Source organism: Zea mays, chromosome 2 (assembly GCF_902167145.1).
Source record: "Zea mays cultivar B73 chromosome 2, Zm-B73-REFERENCE-NAM-5.0, whole genome shotgun sequence".
NCBI classification, from domain to species: Eukaryota; Viridiplantae; Streptophyta; class Magnoliopsida; order Poales; family Poaceae; genus Zea; species Zea mays.
Genome location: NC_050097.1, coordinates 44446326 through 44454693, shown reverse-complemented (window position 1 = coordinate 44454693; position 8368 = coordinate 44446326). Strand labels below are relative to the sequence as shown.

The following is an 8368-nucleotide window of genomic DNA, read 5'->3' as shown; positions in this document are numbered from 1 at the left end:
AGTCCGTGCTGACGTCCTCCTGCTTCCGTAAGAGAGCTGAGAGCCGCCGTCGTCACAGAGCTTGTGGGGCGCCATCATTGCCTATCTGGCGGAGCTAGCCAGATGGGACACCGGTCTTGTTCTCTGCGGCCCGAGTCAGCTCAGGGTAGGGTGATGATGGCGCTTCCTGTTGACGTGGCTGGCTTGCGCCCTAGGTTGGACGACGTGGAGGCTCCTCCGAAGCCGAGGTTGAGTCTGTCTTCCGTGGCCGAGGCCGAGTCCGAGCCCCTGGGTCGGGCGAGGCGGAGGTCGTTCGGCAGAGGCCAGGGCGGAGTCCGAGCCCTGGGGTCGGGCGAAGCGGAGTTTGTCGTCTTCTGGGGCTGAGCCCGAGTCCGAGCCCTGGGGTCGGGCGGAGCGGAGTTCGTCGTCTTCTGGGACTTAGCCCGAGTCCGAGCCCTGGGTCGGGCGGAGCGGAGTTCGTCGTCTTCCAGGATTTAGCCCGAGTCCGAGCCCTGGGTCGGGCGGAGCGGAGTTCGTCGTCTTCCGGGATTTAGCCCGAGTCCGAGCCCTGGGTCGGGTGGAGCGGAGTTCGCCGTCTTCCGGGACTTAGCCCGAGTCCGAGCCCTGGGGTCGGGCGGAGCTTCCTATGGTGCCTTTGGCAGGGCCTGACTGCCCGTCAGTCTCACTCTGCCGAGTGGCACTGCAATCGAAGTGGCGCAGGCAGCGCTGTCCTTCTGCCAGGCTGGTCAGTGGAGCGGCGAAGTGACGGCGGTCACTTCGGCTCTGCCGGGGGGCGTGTGTCAGGATAAGGGTGTCAGGCCACCTTTGCGTTAAATGCTCCTGCAATCCGGTCGATCGGTGCGGCGATTTAGTCAGGGTTGCTTCTTAACGAAGGCAGGGCCTCGGGCGAGCCAGAGATGCGTCCGCCGTTGAAGGGGGGCCTCGGGCGAGACGGAAATCCTCCGGGGTCGGCTGCCCTTGTCCGAGGCTAGGCTCGGGCGAGGCGTGATCGAGTCGCTCGAATGGACTGATCCCTGACTTAATCGCACCCATCAGGCCTTTGCAGCTTTATGCTGATGGGGGTTACCAGCTGAGAATTAGGAGTCTTGAGGGTACCCCTAATTATGGTCCTCGACAAGTACGCCGGAGTGACGGGCACAACCTTCATCTTCGACCACTACGCCGTCGCCCCCGATGCAGTAGACCGGGACGGCCGGGAATTCAATAACAAGGCGGAGCGGGTGAAGCAAGAGCTGTGGGTAAGTCTTAGTATAATGTAAAATATGTCACATTTGTTGCAAATTCTTGAAATAATGTATGGATACATCGTTTTTGTATGCAGGATTTCTTCAGATGCGATGTTGGATACGAGGCTAGGGAGGATGTGGTGGCCACCACGAGCTGTAAGAAGCTCGTCGTGGACATGCACTATGAGGCCCGAATCCAGGCCATCATCACCTACCACAGCTCCGTCCTTGGGGAGAGGGTGACCAAACCTCAAGCCCGAACCATGTCGTTGACCAGGGAGCAGTACCTGCAGGTAAAGTCATGCATGTTTGGTACCAGTACTCCATGCATGAATTTTATTGTATCTTCTGATATGCACTTTACGTGTTTACTTTGTAGATGATTCCGCATTGGTGCGCCGCACATCCTCTATGCTGGGAGCAGATGGTGGATAGGTGGTGTTCGGCTGAGTGGGACGAGGCGCACACCGCTAGCCGGGAACGGCGTTTGATGATGCAAGGCCCCTCCCACCACCAAGGCAACCGGAGCCTGGGCCAATATGCCGAAGCATGGGTACACCATCTTTTTTATTTAGATATATAGCACTAAGTTAGATATTATTTCTAACTATCTCGTTGGTTTTCGTTGCAGTCGGCGTCACATGGTGGCCGGCCTTGCTCCACCTTCTTTGCCTATGCTATGGCCCATAAGGGTAAGGCGACGTCCGACGTCACCTACAACCCGGATGACGGGCCCAAGGCCTACACCAACCCCGCCGTCTACAGCCGCCTCCATGACTACATCGCCATGGCGCAGGAGGTCCATGGCCCAGACTATGATCCGAGCACCGAGTCGATCGACCCCGATGTGCTCATGAGGGTCGGAGGAGGCAAGATACATGGGCGGTACTGGATTACCAACGAGGCAATCGACTCGTCCTCCACTCCCACTCTGTCTCAGGTGAGAGCAAGGAGCACGGGCTCGAGTCCAGTCATACGACCTCGGCACGACAACTCACAGCATCGCATACAACAACTCGAGGTTAGTGCTTCTGTAACTCGTCCTTCCTTGAGTTATATACCTACTCTTTGAGTTACTATAACGTTGGCTTGTAATATTACAGACCCAACTAGAAGAAGAGAGGAGGGACGTCACGAGATGGAGGCGAGGATGATGGCGGAGCGGGAGGCGGAGCGTCGGGCAGATCATCAGAGGATGGCGGAGATGTCCAGTACATGCAGAGCCTTGGCGCCGCACAGGGCATTGCTCCGCCACCTCCATTGTTCCCTCCAGTTGACCCTGCTCTCTTCCACACTCCTATGAGTATCAAAATTGTAGTTAGATGTTTGTAATGCATCTGGTATAACACATGCAATCTCTTCTCTGTGCAGGACCAATCTGGGACGGCATCCAACAACCCTCCGGAAGGGTTCAGCCCAACCCAGCCCCGGTCAAACCGCCCACCTCCATGAGTGTTGTGTTTTCACTGTTTTAGACTTCAGAACTTATGTATAATACTTATGTCTGTGTTTGATACTTATGTGAGAGCTTGCGACGTTTGAGACTTATGTTTGTGTTTGATACTTGTGTTGAACACTTATGTTTGTGATGGATATTTATGTTTGTGGTGACGGTTTTATGTTTGTGTTGGCTATTTATGTTTGTGATGATATCTGTGATGTATATATGTGATATATATGTGATATCTTTTGTTTGTGTGGATGGAATACAAAAAACAAATAAAAAGGTATATACTGGTCACTTTGCCGAGTGTCAGGGTCATAACACTCGGCAAAGAGCAAAAACCTGGGCACCGGTTTAGGGACTTTGCCGAGTGTTATGTCGCTGGCACTCGGCAAAGAGGTCGGCTTTGCCGAGTGCCGCACAGAACACTCGGCAAAGAGCCGGACATGGGGACCCTCCCTGACGGGCTCTTTGTCGAGTGTCTAAGAGGGCACTCGGCAAAGATGTATTCTTTGTCGAGTGCTTCTGGGAAGACACTCGGCAAAGGTAACTCCTTTGTCGAGTGTCATCCGTGACACTCGGCAAAGACGCCGTCTCCATCACCCGTCGCCGTAACGGCTGCTTTTCTTTGCCGAGTGCTCCCTGGCACTCGGCAAACCTCTTTGCCGAGTGCCCGAGAAAAAGTACTCGACAAAGAAGGCTTTGCCGATGCACTGTTTGTCGAGCCTTCTTTGCCGAGTGTCAGAGCCTTTGCCGCCCGTTTCCGGTTGTGAAACCAACAGATAGATGATGGTGAGAGAGTGTGCGCGCGTGTCTATATATAAACGCCTGTTTTGTACAGTCCGATTTTGGCCCCTTGGTATCGTATCTTTGAATATTCTTGAGTTTCCTTGGAGACACTCAAAACGTTGCCTTCGTCTGAAAGAGCACGTACACAGTGTGCACAGTCTCTACTAACTATTAAGGGGGCAGTGTAGACTGCCCCCGCTCCCTACCCCACAACCGCCTCCCGCGCGTCGTAGCCGCCGCGAATCCAGCTCCCGCGCGCCGCATCCGCCGCGAATCTAGCTCCCGCACGCCCGCGCCAGCGCCCGCAACGGCGCACGCCCGCGCCAGCGCCTCCCTACTCTCGCCCGCAACGTCGCGAGCCAAGGCGGCAGCAGAGGCACAAGGGAAGCAGGCAGGTGACGACCTCGATTCTGCCGCTACTTCACCGTTTCCGGGCTACCCACGTCCGCCTCCTCGTCGCGTCCACGTCCGCGACTGCCCGCCACCGCCCCAGCCGAGAAGCGGAAGCAGCGGTGGAGCCGGGTCCTCTACCACCACCCCGTGGGCAAGTCCCGTCTGGCTCCCGTCTCTCCCTTGCACGGTCGGCCGGAGCGGCAGCGACGACTCGGGGATTTCCATCGCGTCCGCCAAGCTCGGCGAGGTGCGGGACCTCCTCGGCGGTGCGCTCTTCCTGCCGCTCTTCGAGGGATTGCGGGAGGAATGGCCCGTGTTCTGCCTCAGCGCGGAGCCACAGGACTTCGACAGGGATGGCGGTGCCTCGGTTCCGCTGGCGAGCTGCATCGTCTCCGACGCCTGCCAGCCATGGACCGGCGGGGTGGGGAGGGAGTCAGCGGCTTCTCCTCCCGTCGTCTACACGCAGCACCACGATGAGGCAGATCCGGACTTCGGTTCCTGCCGGGACAAGGAGCTGCTCGACCATCTCGACAACGTGCTGGACATCGAACCCGTGGTGGTGAAGAGAGGCCAGCACATCGTGGAGGTGAACCCCCAGGGCATCAGCAAAGGCATGGTGGACAGCCTGTTGTCGTCCATAGTCAGAATGGGGACGGACCTGGTGGATGGGATGGAGGACGCCGCGAAGGTGTTCGACGAAATCCATCAGCAAAGGCATCGTGGAGGTGAAATGCTGACTAACTGTGCGCGCCGTGGAGTGCGTCTTCGCGGCGATCAGAGGTTGGCTCTTTCCTCTCACCCCCCGCGCATTGCCTTCCGTTCCATGGAGTCTGAGAGGACCGCGGCCGGGACTGACATTCGTTTGCATTGCAGCGATGAGCTCGGTGGAGTACCAGCCGTCGACCATCGCCGTAGCATCCATCCTCGTCGCTCGTGGCAGGGAGACGCCCGCCGGCAATCTGGACGCGCTCAAGGCGATCCTGGGTTCATCATTTCCGCAGCTAGACACCGTAAGAGCCCCTCCTGCCCTGTTGCCCACCGTGTCTGTGCATCCGCCGTCGTCTCGCAACGCGTTGCAATTCCTTCCCGGAAGGGAGGCTGTTGGCGGAGAGCGCAATGATGAGTAACAAATGCGGTCGCTGTTGGTGTCTGGCAGGGGCATGTGTACTCCTGCTACAGCGCAATGATTCGGGAGGACGACAAGTCGCCGACGCAGTCGACGTCGACGTCGACGGGGGTGGCGTCCTCGGGCGTCTCTGTCGCCGCGCACGCCGGGGGGAGCGGGAGTCCCAGCCTGGGCGCTTCCGTGTCCGTGGGCGCCAATAATGCCGCTGGCACCGCCCCGCCGGCAACCACGGACAACCGCAACAAGAGGAGACAGTTGCGCTCACCTCAGCGACAGTAGGAGCAGCTCAGGAAGAAAAAAACGTGGCGGTTAGTCACCGCGCATGGCACATGGCGCATGGCGCGGCGCGATTCAGGGATCCTCCATCTCTCACCGGCTGCCGGCCGTCGGCCGCCGCTACCATAGCATGGTGAATCCTCATCTACTCTGACTAAACAAAGCATCTCATTCGCAAATTGAAGTCAAACAGTTAGTACTCGGTTTTAGCTTCCTGTACTGTACGGTACGCTAACAGAAAATTCTCCAAAGTGCGACTACCAGGTTCCGTTTGACCAAGAAACAACAATTTTCTGTAGCAGCAGAAACAGAATACTGGCGTTGCACGCTTTCAGCTTGTAGGCAACAGAAGTGTCGCGCCATGGCTGGCCTGCAAGTGGCTCGCATCCAGCAGATGCAGAGGCCCTATTGAGCAGAACCATTGAACGTCACGACTCACGAGCACGGACTGCAGTGCCGTCCAGCTGCGTTTTTTTCAGCTCACCATTTCCTTTTGCTGCCGATTGTTTCTTCAGGGGTGGCCCTAAATGCCTGGAATTCGAACGGGGTGAGATTGGATTCTTCGGATTAGTGCGGTGTCGCAGAGTGATTTGGTAATTTAGTGCCGGAAAGATTTCTTTGTTTTGAGGAGATCTTTCGCGGGACCAAAGGGAGGGGGCAGTGAAAGACAACAGAACAAAGCTCTTGCTCAGCGTGAAGGCCTTGAGAGTCGAGACCTCACAGGGTACCGCCTAGCGCCTACTGGGGTGAAATGAAAGGAAGCAGTTGTAACATATTTTTGTATGATGCAGCAGAGATGCTCTGTCAACGGGGGTGTGTTTGATGCAAATTATCCAGAGAAAGAATGTGTTATTTGCCACTCGGAACCAAGGGGGATGCTACTGTCCTCCCATGTAGGTATATGACATACAAGGAAGACAACAAGAATTTCACATAGGTGACAACAAGAATTTCACATAGGTGTTATTTCTGCTTGTTGCGTCTCCTGAGGTAGCAGTCCTTGGTTATGATGGGGTCGTCTCATTCGCAAGCGTTCAGGACGCCGTGGATGCTGTTTCGCCGAACAACCAAGTGGGCACCGTCATCAGGATTGGTCCTGGTGTGCACCGGCAGCAGGTGCGCATTCCCAGGACCAAGAACTTCATCACCTTGTGCGGATCTTCGATAAAGGACACTGTGATCTGTTGGAACAACAGGACTACGACTTGCATCAAACGCACTCATGTAGCTTTTCTGAATACCCTTCACATAATCGGATGCGATCATGTAAAGTTCTTGTACCAGGATTTTCTCCTCTTGTATTTTTTCTGAATACCCCTCACATATTCTGCATCTGTTCTCTCACTAGCCATCAGGAGCGATTGGCGCAGGGACACTGAGCAGTGCAACAGTTATTGTGGAAGGGGATGAATTCATCATAGAGAATGATGTTTTTAAGAACTCAGCTCCCCAGGTACTATATATCCTAGCAGGCTTGTGTTTATGTGGTACCTGTGGTGGAGGATCTGGTTAGTCAGTGATGCTGGTGTGCTGTGTTATATAGGTGTCTGGACAAGCAGCAGCAGTTCGTGTGACGGCTGACAGGTGTGCCTTTTACGGCTGCAGATTCCTCGGCTGGCCAATACTTTCTTTTCTTTTACCCTATTGACTGTATGAGTTCATTGTTTTTTGTTATTTCTCTTTTTATTAGTTCATTTCCACGCTAGCTGTAGGTGCCTCATCACATTGTGCTATTTATTCGATGTTTGCTTCTTCAAAAAATGCCTTAGCTTATCTGAGCTTCCAAGTTGTATGGAGATATAAACATAGCTGCCATTATTTAGTTCTATCGTTCTGTTACTTATAGATATTCTAATTTGCTATGCAAACGATCAAGGAAACCTTACATTTGCATGGGGGAAAGCAGCTCCTGAAGAACTGTTACGTTGAAGGTAGTTGTGACTTCATCTTTGAAGATTCTGCTGCCCTTCTGGAGCATTGCCATATCCACTACAAATCAACGGGGTATATTACTGCTCATGGCCAGAAATCCTCTTCAGAACCAACTGGATTCGTGTTCTTCAAGTGAGTCGTTCGCCACTCACCAGTGTTCTTACACATAATGTGTATATCTGCCTGCTACATGATTATCTTGAGACTAGGCTAGATAATCGTCCAAGCAGAGTGTTTACCATTTCCTTCTTACTAACAAACTTACCTGCCCAATGACATGACACTATTCAGGTGTATTATTACTGGTAACGAAGAAGCTACCTACATGTACCTAGGCCGGCCCTGGGAGCCCTTCGGGAGGGTTGTTTTTGCAAAAACTTTCATGGATCTATGCATAGAGCCTGCTGGGTGGCATAATTGGGACAAGCCTGAGAATGAGCAAACCGCTTGCTTCTACGAGTACAGGTCTCAGCCTTGTGTCTTTCTGTTTCTCGTTGTTCCTGAACACGGGTGTTACTTGAACCTCAAAAGGGCGATGTCTTTGTTGGTTGATCATTCCTTTCCTCTTGTACTTTCTAGCTCTTCCTGGCTAGCTCTTATTAACATTCTTTGCAGGTGCTCCGATCCAGGATCAAGCATATCAGGACGGGTACCTTGGTGCAAAGAACTGTTCGGTGATGAAGCTATGTCGTTCCTTTTATAGACTTTCATTGATCCAGATATCGAGAATCCATGGTTGGTCCACAGGTTGGGAACTCCAGTCCCAGTTTCAGCGTCTTCGCCTCAGTGACTTTATGTAGATGAATAAATTATAAAGGGGATTGTAACGAGAGGTGAGCAGTAGGTACTGCGATCATGTGTACGAAGAAATTGTCTTTCTTAGCAATGCAGACTTGTTTTTTGTGATTGCTGGGAAATGTGAACTATACATCCTGTTCAAGGACTTCTCGATCATATAAATAATACAGAATCCGCATGGAAAACTTCTTCCTTTCGGTCCTCTTCGGTTGTCCAGGGTTAGACCCAAAATTATTCCACCTGATGAAATCTCTATCTCCAATAGTAGTCTGCCTCTGACATGTTCTGCCACCGGCTGTTCTGCCTCTGAACCCTGGGACCTATGTTCTGCCATCTACCTGCCCCCACCGGTCGTACATGCCTCCTACATGTGGGCCCCACCGG

General features: G+C 53.7%; 1 pseudogene; it reads left to right on the top strand.

Moving 5' to 3' along the window:
- Nucleotides 1-5300: 5300 nt before the first annotated feature.
- On the top strand, nucleotides 5301-7976 carry LOC103648592 (pectinesterase 31-like; annotated as a pseudogene).
- The last annotated feature ends 392 nt before the right edge of the window (nucleotides 7977-8368 follow it).